At 40.7% G+C, this 14,088-nt stretch overlaps 1 protein-coding gene across 3 annotated transcripts in view; it reads left to right on the top strand.

Annotated features, from left to right (window-relative positions):
- The first annotated feature begins 1,468 nt into the window (after positions 1–1,468).
- Positions 1,469–14,088, top strand: part of tspan9b (tetraspanin 9b) — a 37,741-nt gene continuing 25,121 nt past the window's right edge. Inside the window, exon 1 of one of the 3 annotated variants that reach the window (XM_053650366.1) lies at positions 1,469–1,733. The gene's annotated coding sequence lies outside the window, so the exon portion shown is untranslated. Of the gene's footprint in view, positions 1,734–8,673; positions 8,868–14,088 lie in introns of those variants that run through there. The other 2 variants (XM_053650367.1, XM_053650364.1) reach the window with 2 other exon arrangements.

The raw sequence follows: 14,088 nt of genomic DNA on the forward strand, positions 1-14,088 counted from the left end.
GATGGCAGCAGATTCTTCTCAAGAATCTCCCGGTAAAGGGCTCCATTCATCGTTCCTTCAATCATATGAAGTCTGCCAGTACCATGCAATGAAACACAGCCCCACACCATGATGCTTCCAGCTCCAAACTTCACTGTTGGTATAGTGTTTAACTGTTTAACTTCACTGTTAGTACAGTGCCATTTCTTCTCTAAACATGGGCTGTAGTATGACAGACTACACTCTCCCAGTATTTCATAGGCTTGTCCAAATGAGTTGTAGTAAACTTTAAACAAGCTTCGACATGCCTTTTCTTTAGTAATGGAGTCTTGCGGGGTGAGCGTGAGCAGTGTAGTGCATTGCCTATTGTTTTCTCTCTGATGATGGCACCTGCTGTTGTTTCCTCCAAGTGTTTCTGGAGCTCTTTCTGAGTGGTCCTTGGCTCTTGGGCTACTCTTCTGACTATTCTTCTGACTCTCTGGTCAGAAATCTTACGAGGAGCTCCTGTGCGTGTCCGGTTGATGACGGAGTGATGTTGCTTCCACTTGTGGATAATGGCCCCAATGGTGCTTACTGGAGGATTCAGAAGTTCTGAAATACGCCTGTATCCGATTCCATCAATATGTTTTGCAACAATAAGGTTGTGAAGGTCTTGCGAGAGCTCTTTGCTTTTACCCGTCATGAGAGGTTTCTTGTGTGACACCTTGGTAATGAAAAGCATTTTTATAGACCATCAATATACTAACCCTACTGTTATTAATTTGCACATATAGGGGGTATAATTACTTACAGATTTCAGCTGGTTCCTTGCCTTACTTTGCCTTGGAGAACTGCTTTTTCTTAGCGCGTTCAATACTTTTTTCCCATGTCATTACACTTTATTACACATAACTTTATTTATGGACTTTAATGTTGTGAATTCTTTATATTTCCAGATTTCTTGAGTTAATACTGATGTCTGGTGAAAATTTCATGTGAATAGCCTCATTGGAAATATATTTACCGAAAAAAATGTTGACGTGTCCAATACTTATTTCCCCCCACTGTACTCTATAGCCTTTTCCACAGCCTTTCTCTTAAGATGTCTAAGATTTTTAAAATGTATTTTTATTATAAATTATCCTTAGGAGGGCTTGACTCCCCTCACATTCCTGCAAGTCATTATCTTCTTAACTGTCCTGATTATAGCTTCTCTTCTTTCATGATTTATTAAGTATATAAATATAATTTATTTATTTATATCTGCTCTCAACCCATTTTCTTAATCACTTCTGCTTCAAATTTGTGTCTAAACTTCTCACTTTCCGTCTTTTGGGGTCAATTTTTAGTCACACAAACTCTTAACTAGCCCAAAACTTTGCCATTAGCAAGTGGGAAGCTCTGTACTGTATGTCGTGTTTTGGGGCAGATGGCGCTCGCGACCGGAAGTGCCCGGATGTGGCTGGATTTCTCCTTTCTCTCCTCCCTTCTTTGGATAGTGACCGCCTCTTTCCATCTTTTCCAGCCTCCTCTGTTTCCGCTCTTGTTCGATAAGCGAAAAAAATGGACACCAGTTGAGCGTTATAAGTTTACAAGAGTTTGTTTTCAGCTTTAAATATCGACTAATCAAGCTTTTCTTTTGTGCGCGCGCGTACAGGACATGAGGCACGGAGTTACATCAGACCTCAAAGAGACAACGAGTTAAAAACTAACTCACCAAGTTATCCTCGCAAACAGAAGCCCGGGGTTGTTTTATTTTCACGGACTGCAATAAGGTGAGCTGTGAGTGATGTGCTTTAAATCCACGAAGTTTGTTTCATGTTGCATTTTGTTGTTGTTTAAAGCAAAACGCGCGCGCGCATATTTTGTCTGTGCTGCATTGGGATGTTTATAAACAATTAAACGTGTAGGCATCTGTCTACATCATATAGAGGGAGTAAACTTCTCATTTATACAAATGCACGTAGAAATGTATGATTTGTTTTCCAAGTTCAAGCTGCCCACGCGCTTCTGATCACCAACACTGCGTTCCTCATGGATGATGCACTAAAAAAAGTTTCAGATTGCATCCAGATACTGACTGATTTCTTTAGGGTGTACTGAAGGAGACCTCTGAAACAGTGTTTCCAGGTTTTTTTTTTGAGGGGAAAGTAGGTAATGCATGCTCAAAAAGATCACTATGCATCATTTGCATATTAAAATTTGTTACAGGAAAAAAAATTCTGAAGTCACTTAGAATAGAAAAATGTCTTCGAATAAACAAAATAATAAATTATGAGTTATTTCTTATAGAATGAAATAGTAGTCTTTGGTCACCACAAAGTAAAAAATGACATTTACAAAATATGAATAAAATAGAGTTTCCCAAACTTTTTGAGCAAAAGACCCCAAAATGGACGTTAGGAATTTCGTGCGACCGCAAGTCGTTTTTACATTTTATTTAGCTCAGATTTCAAATGTAGATTTTACTGTTGTAAAATTTGAACGTTTTCTCATGTCGGTAATATGTGTAAGGTAAGTGACTAAAAACCAAAAGCACTGATTTACCAGTCTAGTAAGAAGAGTGAACTTCGAGTGCTTGACGCAGCTTTACAAAAAGTCAGGATGTGTTTGAAGGGATCGCAGCCAGGTTCCAGCGATACATAAGGAATAAAACACAAAGAGGAGTGTTGGAGGAAAATAATCTATGCTGGGGTGGTGTGATTTGGCCCGAGGTGGAGCAGAGGGGTCCGGTTTATACTTGACGTGTGACTTTACGTGTGTGTGACGAAGCAGTGGCAGCAGGAGTTCACACACTCGCCTGCGTATCTTGGGTACATCTGGAGGATTGAAAGAGACGTCCGGTATAGTTGGTACACCAAAGCCGAAACATTCAAGTCCATCTGGTTTCCTTCTAGTTGAACTGTAAAATGTTTAGCTGTTTCATAATGTTTAGTGTTCAACACACTGAGGAACTCTGTTTCCCTCAACACCTTTTGCTTTCCTTGTGATTGAGCTGGTCAGAGCTAAAACTCATTTTTATTTTTATTTTTTTTACTAATCTAGAGGTAAGTTGGGTTTAGGAATCTCAGTCAGTCATTTCAATGGAGAACAAAGATGAAAACAAGGAACTATGATCAGTGATGGGATGTGGGGAATGATTGTGATTGGTTATTGGAAAAAAATTGAGATGAGTGATTGGTTGTTGGGAAAAATTGTGGAGTGACTGACTGTTTGGGAAAACGGTCATCACTGTTTGGTTGTTGGGGAAGACAGTCATCGCTGATTGGTTGTTGGGGAAAACGGTCATCGCTGGTTGGTTGTTGGGGAAGACAGTCATCGCTGATTGGTTGTTGGAGAAAACGGTCATCGCTGGTTGGTTGTCGGGGAAAACGGTCATCGCTGGTTGGTTGTCGGGGAAGACGGTCATCGCTGGTTGGTTGTTGGTCCATCTATCAGGGTACAACAAAGGCATGCATCAAGGCTCTGTTCAGGTGCATAGGTGGAGGAAGGAACCTCCCCTAGATGTCTGAACAGCTTAGTCACTGTCTGTCATCAAAGCATGACTAAATGCCTACCTCTTCATGGAGTACTTCAATTGGCACTTATTTAATAAATATTCTTGTGTGTTTTTCGTACTGTACTAGCTCCCCCACAGGGTTTTTATACTGACAGTACTCCTAGTCCCTGACGTAGCGAACCAGTATCAGGATGTATTTATTGATGGAGACTTCAAAGCCTTTATGTAAATTGCTCTGGATAAAGGCATCTGCCAAATGCTTTAAATGTAAATGGTTATGACAACTCAAGTCAGGCTTTACATACTGATACTGAGTCGAGCAAACCTGCTTTCTCAGCTCGAATATCAAGCAGCTGTGGTATGAGCTGGTGAACCATATTGAGTGCAGGGCATTTTCTAATGGATGCTCAAACAGTCGCTAGATTTGTTGTTTGGCAAAGTTGCTGCAGTGGGCGAAAATGTCACTAAATCTGGAGACCATGTCTAAGTCGGGAACACTGATTGTATCAGGATGTGACTGTGTGTGTGTGTGTGTGTGTGTGTGTGTGTGTGTGTGTGTAGGAAGGAGGTTAATGACACATGAGTCATGAGTTCAGTTTCAAGCATATTTTTTTTGGCACAAATCATAACTGTCCATTACTCTAAAGCATAGAGTCCATAAAAGAGAAGGACCGTTACACACTCATGTAAAACCCTTCCTCTTGACCTTTTGAGGAAATGTTTTTAGAAGTGACCAGATCCATTAAAACTATTTAAGGACCAATCTCCTGTCTTCCTTTTGAAAACCCACACCAATGTCAGTACTGGCTGAAACTCAGGGGCGACTCGTACACTGCCCTCCACTAACATTGGCACCCTTGGTAAATATGAGAGCAAAGAAGGCTGTGAAAAATTGTCTTTATTGTTGAATCTTTTGTTAAAAAATATCGCAAAAAATTTTTTTTTAAATATAGGTGTGCAACAATTATTGGCGCCCCTATGAATTCATATGAGAAAAATTCTAAGTATATTCCCATTGATATTTAAAAAAATTGTACACCTGAGTGACTAGGAACAGAAAATTGTTCACCTATGAAGCACAAGCATTGAAAATGCGATTTCCACCATCAGGGCAATAATTAAGAAGCTCCAGTCAACTGGAAATGTTATGAATCAACCTGGAATCGGACGTGTGTCTATATTGTCTCAACGCACTGTGAAGAGGATGGTTCGAGTGGCCAAAAAATCTCCAAGGATCACAGCTGGAGAATTGCAGATGTTAGATGCGTCTTGGGGTCAGAAAGTCTCCGAAACTACAATCCGAAGTCACCTACATCACCACAAATTGTTTGGAAGGGTTTGAAGAAAAAAGCCTCTACTCTCATCCAAAAACAAACTCCAGCGTCTTCAATTTGCCAGACACTACTGGAACTTCAAATGGGATCGGGTTCTATGATCAGATGAAACCAAAATAGAGTTTTTTGGTAATAAACACCAGAGGTGGTTTTGGCACACAGAGAGGTAGTGATATGGGAAAGTACCTCATGCCCACGGTTAAATATGGTGGTGGTCTTTAATGTTTTGGGGCTGTTTTTCTGCCAGAGGACCTGGACATTTTGTTAGGATACATGGCATCATGGACTCTATCAAATATCAACAGACTGTTAATGTTAACATTTTACCACTGTTTAACATCACCTTTTCTAAGCGTTTGGGCACTGAAGACAGTAGTTGGTTAAGTTTATCAAGCGGAATTTTCCATAACTTATCCATTATGCATTTCTACAGCTGTATAGGTATTCGTTGCCTTACTTTGCGTTTCATAATGCGCCACACATTCTCAATGGGAGACAGGTCAGGACTGCAGGCAGGCCACGCTAGCACCCGCACTCTCTGCTTACACAACCATGCGCTTGTAATCCAGGCAGAATGTGGTTTGGCGTTGTCCTGCTCTGGATGGCAGCGTATTTTGCTCCAAAATGTGTACATGTCTTTCTGCATTAATGATGCTCTCACAGATGTGCTAGTTACCCATGCCATGGGCACTGACTAGGGATGTCACGAGAACCGATACTTCGGTACCAACATTCTTAAAACGTGACGGTACTTGTTTTTCTGGAGTAGCATTGGAACCTATTCTAACGGAGGTACCGGGTTGCAATTCTTCCGGACCTGATGGGGGCAGCAAATACGTGCAAGTGTTTTAGTCGGTCCACAAGTGGTGAAGAAGAACAACAACAACTACAAGCACACGGGAAAAACTACAGAAGACTGCGACGAGTTTAGCTCCGCCCCCACTCGTTGAGAGGAAAGATGGTAAGAGTCAAATATGTAAATACTTCGCATTTGAGGCGGATGACATCGAACATATAATTGATGCTCTGAAGCCGGTGTGCAACCGATGCTATCGTTCATTTCAAACAAAGCGAGGAAACACCTGGAATTTGGCGAAGCACCTGAAAGACGGTCTTATATTATGTTTGTTTGAGGCAGCTGCATTGTGGCCGTGAAACCAGCTAACGTTATGCTCCATGTAATGTTTGCGATAGCCAGTTATTTGTTAACGATGCTAACACATTGCAGCGTTATAAACTACCTCCGAATGGGCCACCATGCATCGCCATTCAGCCCGTGTCCTGTCAGCTAAATGTAGCGTAATGTCACTAATAATTATTCAAATGTTCATGCTTTTCATAAATCTTTTTGGCCTGCCACCATATCAGTGAATTTAAACTAATGCTTGCATTCAGAGTATAAGGGGTGTGCGTGCGTGCGTGCGTGCACCTGTCTGTGTGCGTGCGTGTGTTTAGGAGTGCACCTCCACTGTAGCCTCTACTCATTGTCAGACAGGGTTTGATAACTAAAATATCCCTCTCTCTTTCTCTCTCTCTCTCTCTCTCTCTCTCTCTCTCTTTCTCTCTTTTTCTCTTTTTGCCAGTATCAGCCAGAGGCGGATGTCCTCCAGGAGAGTTTTTAATTATATATTTTTTATTTTATTTTTATACCACACCGTGGTATCGACTTTGGTATCGAGTATCGTGTACTTTTGGTGGTATCGGTACCGACTACTAGATTTCTGGTGTCGTGACATCCCTAGCACGGACACATCCCCATACCGTGACAGACGCTGGGTTTTGGACCTGACGCTGATAACAGCTTGGATGGTCCTTTTCCTCTTTGGCCCGGAGAACACGACGGCTGTTTTGTCCAAAAACTATTTGAAATGTTGACTCATCAGGCCACCAAACATGATTCCACTGTGCTCTTGTCCATCTCAGATGAGACCGAGCCCAGAGAAGTCGGCGGCGCTTCTGGACAGTGTTGACTGTGCCATAGTAGAGCCTTAACTTGCATCTGTTCCTTACATCAATCTGCTCCTGTTGTTGCAGTCATAACTATCTGGCCTGGTTGTTATAAAAGCTCTAGCCAGTCTGTCCAGGATTTTGCGATTGCAGAAATGAACGCAAAATCAAAGAAATTCCACGAGGAGCCTGTAATTTTTAAAAAAATTACAGCAGATTCGGGCGAATACGCGTCATGTAGCGTCATCACAACGCGCGTTCAGCCAAAGCCCCCTTCAATTCACCTGCATCGAACATGAGTAGAGCTAAAAGGTCTCATCATTTAGTTGACTAATATTTTGTTTCACAACATTAAATGTGAATATAAACTAAAAACAGTATGTTGTGCTTTTCGTTAAAACATATTTAAAAAGGCAATTGTTGGCAAATTGCGGCGGTATCGAAGGAATAAAACACTTCGGGACATGCCGTTATTGGAAAATAATCCGCTTCAGAGTGGTAACAGTAACTTCATCTCATCCTTGATGATTTTCCTGATACAGCATTCATGCAAGTGTTTTATTCCTTACATAATACATGTGGAACATTAAATAACTTAGTGTTTACGCTAAAACTATACCGTGTGTGTGTGTATATGTGTGCGTGCGTGCATGCGAGCCCCTACATTCTGGAGGATAGATGATGTGTGTTGACAGTGTTATAAAACCACATTACTAATGTAAGTGCTTCATTCCCACGAGAATGCCTTCAAAGCGCTGTGGTGTGTGTGCGCATATGTGTAGGTGTTAAAAAACTCATGAGTGTGTTTAACTACCCAGTTAATCTCATCTCGCGCACACTCGGCAACAGTTGAGGAGATTTGTTCTTAGATACGGAAGAGATCAAAGTCAGAGAAAGGGAAAACTGGTCAAATAGACATTTTGCTCCCTTTCTAATTGTGTGTGTGTGTGTGTGTGTGTGTGTGTGTGTGTGTGCGCACTGCTGTAGGAGATTACAGTGCACCTGGGAGTGATGCACTTTATTGTGTCTTTATCGGAGTAAACGTTTAGTTGTTGTAGATGTGTAATACGGTAGTGCTGTACTTCATAAAAACAACATTTGCCGTTCTAACTGGTGATTAAACCAGATGATTTTGTTGTGTCTAGTTTGTTGGATATTTTTCTGTCATGCGCACTGTCATGGAAATTAGGCAACACTCGCAGCTTCGTCCTCTGAAGGTCAAAAGGGTTTATTACAGAAAGATGGTTAATACAGGATAGAATAATGAGAGCGCTCTGAAGTGCTTGTGCTGAACCACTACTATATATAGTATCTCACGAATGTGAGTACACCCCTCACATTTTTGTAAATATTTGATTATATCTTTTCATGTGACAACACTGAAGAAATGACACTTTGCTACAATGTAAACTAGTGAGTGTACAGCTTGTGTAACAGTGTAAATTTGCTGTCCCCTCAAAATAACTCAACACACAGCCATTAATGTCTAAACCGCTGGCAACAAAAGTGAATACTGTTTTTTTGTTTTGTGTGTGAGTAAAATATTTTTACCGTTATTTTCTTTCTCGCTCGCTCTCTCTCTCTCTCTCTCTCTCTCTCTCTATATATATATGTATATATGTATATGTATGTATGTATGTATGTATGTATATATATACACACCTGTCGGTATATATCTTAGTTTTGAAGCTGTGATCTATGAAACACCAATATCTCTGCCGTTGCAGAGGCGAAGTTCCTGGAACTTCTTATAAGAAATCGCTCCATGTAATACTTCTCTCAATGTAATACACGCATTTCTTATATCATTGACTCTTCTACACAGAGCAATAAACAATGACTTCATAAAATTCCAATTCTTGACTCCCTTCCACAAAGACAGCATACACAATGACTTCATAAAATTCTAATTCTAAATTCTTGATGATTTCTACCGGTCAGTGGTAAGGCTGCATCGGTCTTTCGCTCTGCACAAAAAGGAAAATCGCCTTCACGTCAACACAGACTTTTTCACGTGCGTCCTCCGGTTTACTTGTTGTCCAGAAAAGCTGAAAAGACTCGCGCAGCCCACCCAGGGACGCCAAATTGTCGTGGAATTTAGACAACACTTGCAGACTCGTCCTCTGAAGGTAAAAAAGTTTTATTACAGAAAGATGGTTAATACAGGATAGAATAAAGCAAGATAGAGTAATGAGAGCACTCTGAAGGGCTTGTGCTGAACCACTACTATATAGACATGAAACGCAGAGCATGACACACTTCTGTGTACTGATAAGAAGCAGTTTGAGGCAGTTCAAACAGGCTTTGTTGTAGGGTCTCAGAAGATGTGCAGACGAACCTTGAACAGAACCTTGAACAGACACATGTTTGTGTCTCTGTAAGCAGATAAACATTCTGTACTGATCTCAGTGACATGACATGGCCTTCTTAGGCGTTATCCTCAGATGAACATGAACAGAAACAGAATTATTACAAAGTAAAAATGAATAATTTCCCTCACAGCGCACACACACACCTGAGCACGTGAAGACTTTTTAGATCAATATAATCGATCATCTCTTGTGGATATGAATATGCAGCTGCACAAAAACAAATAAATTAAGGCTCGGTTTGCACAACACAGGTTAATTGTGCCTGGCAGTGTGGAAAAAACAATACTCGGCATGTTTGTTTGGCTTCCTGCTGTTGGGTCAGTTCGGGGTCAAATCACTTTTTCTTATTGGAATCGAACCGCGCTAGAGTTCAATTGGAAACAGATCGAGACAAACTCGCTTGATATTCTCAGCAATGAATCTTGCAGTGTGAAAACCTCTCCAACATCTGGATGAGAAACGGCAAGAGGAAATCAAAATGGGGGAGTGCAAGGACAAGACATAAGCTCATTGTGTTATAGAATGCTTCTATAAGAAATGATATGGCATGTCAAATTAGGGCTGCACAATTAATCGAATATCGATCTCGATTATGATTTTGACCGCCCACGATTACATGAACATGATCGACTGCGATATTGACGTTTAAAGTTCGTCCTCCGCTCATAGTAAACTCCGCTGCAGATGAAAGCAAGCGCTTCCTAAACTTACAGCCAGTCACCATAGAGCGGCGCAGGGATGACATCATTTTGTAACGCCAAAACCCAAAAGCGAGTTAGCGTTTTAGCGCTCGATCTGCCAGCTTTGCGTGGCGCTCCAGCGCTTGCGCGAGGGGAAATCATGACACGAACATGTTGCTAAACGGGATTACAGAGGTTGTCGGGGACATTAAACGTCATCACGCCGAACAGGAAAAGTCTTTGCAGATAAACTGGTTCAGGTGTGCTGTGCACAATTCCCAGAGAAATAAACGTGGATGAAGATTCATCCACAGAATAAATCCATGTTATGGATAATCAAGTTTGGGAAAGTTGTGGGAAGCTTGGTGACGGTGACGTTGACGTCGAGCGATCGTGGTGTAATTCGTTTATAGTGTACGGTTAACTGTTTATCTCTGGAGATTGAATTTATTCTTCAAACTTCATAAAAGTTGTGTTCATTCGTGAAAATGATCTTGATGGACAAAACGTGTTAGCGTTGTAAACTTTTGTTGATCACAGAGATTATTTTTTGGGATAATCCAAAAGCCTATGTGAAAATCCTATTGGGTTTTTGTCGAGGGAACCGGTGTGATGATAACTTCCGGGTTCCGGGACACAATGACGTCGTCCCTGCGTCACCGCTCTGTTGGGTGATTTGTCTGCGTCTCTCCTCCTGTAAACACTGTTATTGCCTTTTCTGCATATCATTTGGTTGCATATTGTTATATTGGATCGCATATTTTCATTTAGTTAAGGGCGGCTGTGGCTCAGGTGGTAGAGCGGGTTGTTCACTAATCGTAGGGTTGGCGGTTCGATTCCCGGCCCATGTGACTCCACATACCGAAGTGTCCCTGGGTAAGACACTGAACCCCAAGTTGCTCCCGATGGCAAGTTAACGCCTTGTATGACAGCTCTGCTACCTTTGGTGTGTGTGTGAGTGTGTGTGTGAATGGGTGAATGAGACACAGTGTAAAGCGCTTTGGATAAAAGCGCTATATAAGTGCAGACCATTTACCATTTTTATTTTTACTTATCCTATATTTTGGGTACAATTTTATTTATATTTTGCTTCTACGAGATGAAGCACTTTAAGGATCAGTCTAATTTAACGCAAAGATTTGTACATTATCAGGAATGTAGCACAAAATGGAGGTGAAAGCAGCGGTCTGTTTATTTAAATGTGAAAGTGCAGTAAAAATACGTTGTCCCTAAAATCGATGAATAATCGTGACAAATAATCGAGATCTCAATATTGATCAAAATAAACAGGATTTATCATTTATCCATAATCGTGCAGCCCTACGTCAAATCATGTTAATTTGTTGTTAAACACAACACGATTCCTGACTGAATAAAGTATAAAGATAGCTGTGTGTCTTCGCCCTGTACCTCCAGTTCTCTTTGCAGAACAGATGGTGCTTGCTGCGTGTCACCCCAATCAATTATTTCTCCACATTGTTCTCTTATTTCTGTTTTTTTTTTCTCCATACAAAACAGTGCATGAACAACCACCACAGCCATAGTCACAAAGCTGCATGATGGACAACTCTTGCATTTATTTTCATGAGAAAGCAGGATTTGGGGATTAAGTGTGCTTCAGCATGGCTCTCTCCAGGAGAAAGATCATGTAGTGAGTGCACATCGTCTGCGATTGCTCGTGCAATGTGAACACCCCTACATCCACAAAACAAAAGATCGGAAGGTGTAAATGTCGTGTAGAGTGAGCACTACACCGAGTCTGAGGTCTGAGAACGTGTTCTCACCTGCCCAATGAGCCACATGGGACAAAATGGTGTGTATCTGAAAGGGCTTTCTTCTACCAAGACTGTCTTACAGTAAAACGAGCACATGGGTTTGATTGCATATTCTGTACGTGAAATCTCGTGTTGTTTATGACGTTTTCCAAAATAACCCCCGTTTAACCATTCATTTTTTTTTTTTTTTACATTAGAGTGGGTTATTTGTGGGTTAGAAACTCTCGCATAACCACGTGGATGCAGATGTTCGGTACTCGCAGCTGTTCATGAAGCTTTTATGTCTTACTTTAAGTTAAACGTGAAAAGAGTGATCCGTGGGTTAATTGTCGAGCACACTGTGGGAACAGACTGTAGGCAATCAGCTGTATTTGAGAGACACTTAAGCGGATCCCGGCTTAACGAAGTCAAGCGATAACTGTAAGTAGTAATACGGCAGCTTTCCACTTTTTAAACTTGCCAATCGTGCAATGCAGGAAATATGCTTGCTGGAGGAGGAGGGGGAGGAAGAGCGATTAAAGCGCATTAAAATCTGGACTGTTCCAGCTGTGTAAGTGCCCTTGACCATAAAACCACTGCATTCCTGTTAGATGATGTATTTAATAGGCAAAACGCCCTGTAAAGCAGTTTCCACTGAGAGCCAAAGCATACAAAAAATACCATTTATATTTAAAGGTGATGCAAAGAAATAGCAAACATAAGTTTTAAAGCATCTCAGTTGGAAATGTGAAAGTTTACGAGAAATCTTTTTAGTCCTGATGCACACACAACTCTATTCTGATTGGTCAGAAGGTGCTGGTTAATTTTCTGTAACTGCAGCTCTGAGGAATGCACGGCTTATATTATTGCTTTTATTATAATACTTTAGCGTTTCTATAGTAACAGCTTGCACAGGGCCTTGTATGGTGTGAACGCTGCATAAACAGATTTTTTATTTTGTAATTGTTGATCTGGTCGAGTTTTCTGTCAGGAGACGTTTATTGCCTATTTTTGGAAGGAGTCTCCAGTGTCAGTACTTTGTAACAGTCAGAGGTAAAGCGGTGACTTCCTGGTTTCTCGGTAACGTGACAGGCTGTATTATTTTGTCTGTTTAACTTCAAGACTATAGGTTCTGTAACGTAAGTAATAACAGAAATGAACAAACATTCCACATTAGGGCTGTGCCATATCGTATCATCCATGACATACCGGTACAAATCCTCCCCATGATGAGAATTTTTCTTCCCGCGATATTGACGAAATAGTCGATGACGTGTTTACGCGCTTCAATGTGGGCGTCTCACATGTAGAACGAGAACAAGTGTGGAAGAAGGCAGAGTTCCAACCCTAGACGAGGGAGGAAGAAGAATTGAGATCTTTTCTCTGTTAAAAAAAAAGAAAAAATAGCTGTCCATGGTTATCTCTACTGCAATCATAGGTCAGCCTATATAAATTTTTAACTTTCTACTGTATTTGCCGCATATTTTGCTTATTCTGTTCAGTTAAGATGTAAAATCAGTTTACGAATATTCCTAATAAAGAAAAAAAAAATGTAAACATCATAAGCAACCAAATGAAACGTTATATCTTGGCAGCCAAAAATGTGTTTATAGATCTAATATTCAAATCTGTTACAACCATCTTCAAGGCTTTTGCATTTTTTTATTTAACATTGGATGAAAATGTTGTTTTATATTAATATATTTTATTAATTCCTTTATTAAAAAGCACTCGGCCATCTGCATTATTTATAGCATATTTAGCAACAGTGTGAGGTGCAGCCTCATGCTATATGCTTCCAGCTATATATAAAAGCTCGTAAACCTGACAGCGGCATTTCTATTCTGAGCTCTGGAGGATAATCTTTAGTTTATAATGCAGTTTTTCATTCACAATTTCAACTTGTTAATTATATAGCCCATGTGCAAAATCCTCAGTTGTAATCTTCAGCAAGTTTTGAGAATCTGCTGAGACAGATGTTGCACAGCTGCTGCCAAAAATGCTTTTTTTTTTATGATCTCATGCAAGAACTTGTGTCTCCCTCATCACTTTTTTAACACCTCCCAGGACAGAGGGACGGCATTAATTTTGGGCTCGGTTATTAAAACAGGACCAAACACTACCCCGACATGACATTTAATGCTTGTTAGGTTTTTGATGTTCCTTCATTATCAGTACAGTAGAATAGTGTGTGTTGAAATATTAATAATGAAGCCATAAAAATGATAGTTATGTTTTTATGGAAGGATTTTATTCTACGTGCCTCTAGGGAATTTCTTTTTTAGGACTCCTGCTTTTTCTTTTTTTCCAGCCAGTATTTAATCTCCAGCTTTTTTCCCCACCACACTAAGGTTGTAAAAATCTGCCACCATCATAGCCGTAGTCTTAAGGTCCTTTCACACTGAACGCGATAAAGCGAATCGCAGACAAACGGTGCTTTCACACCGAACACGAAACGATTGATCACATCCAGCTAATTCACACCTGCACGGTAGGTGGCGCTGACCGAGAATGCATTTTACGCCTGCACACTAGGTGGCGCAG

The sequence above is a fragment of the Ictalurus furcatus genome, chromosome 19 (genome assembly GCF_023375685.1).
Source record: "Ictalurus furcatus strain D&B chromosome 19, Billie_1.0, whole genome shotgun sequence".
Classification (NCBI taxonomy): domain Eukaryota; kingdom Metazoa; phylum Chordata; class Actinopteri; order Siluriformes; family Ictaluridae; genus Ictalurus; species Ictalurus furcatus.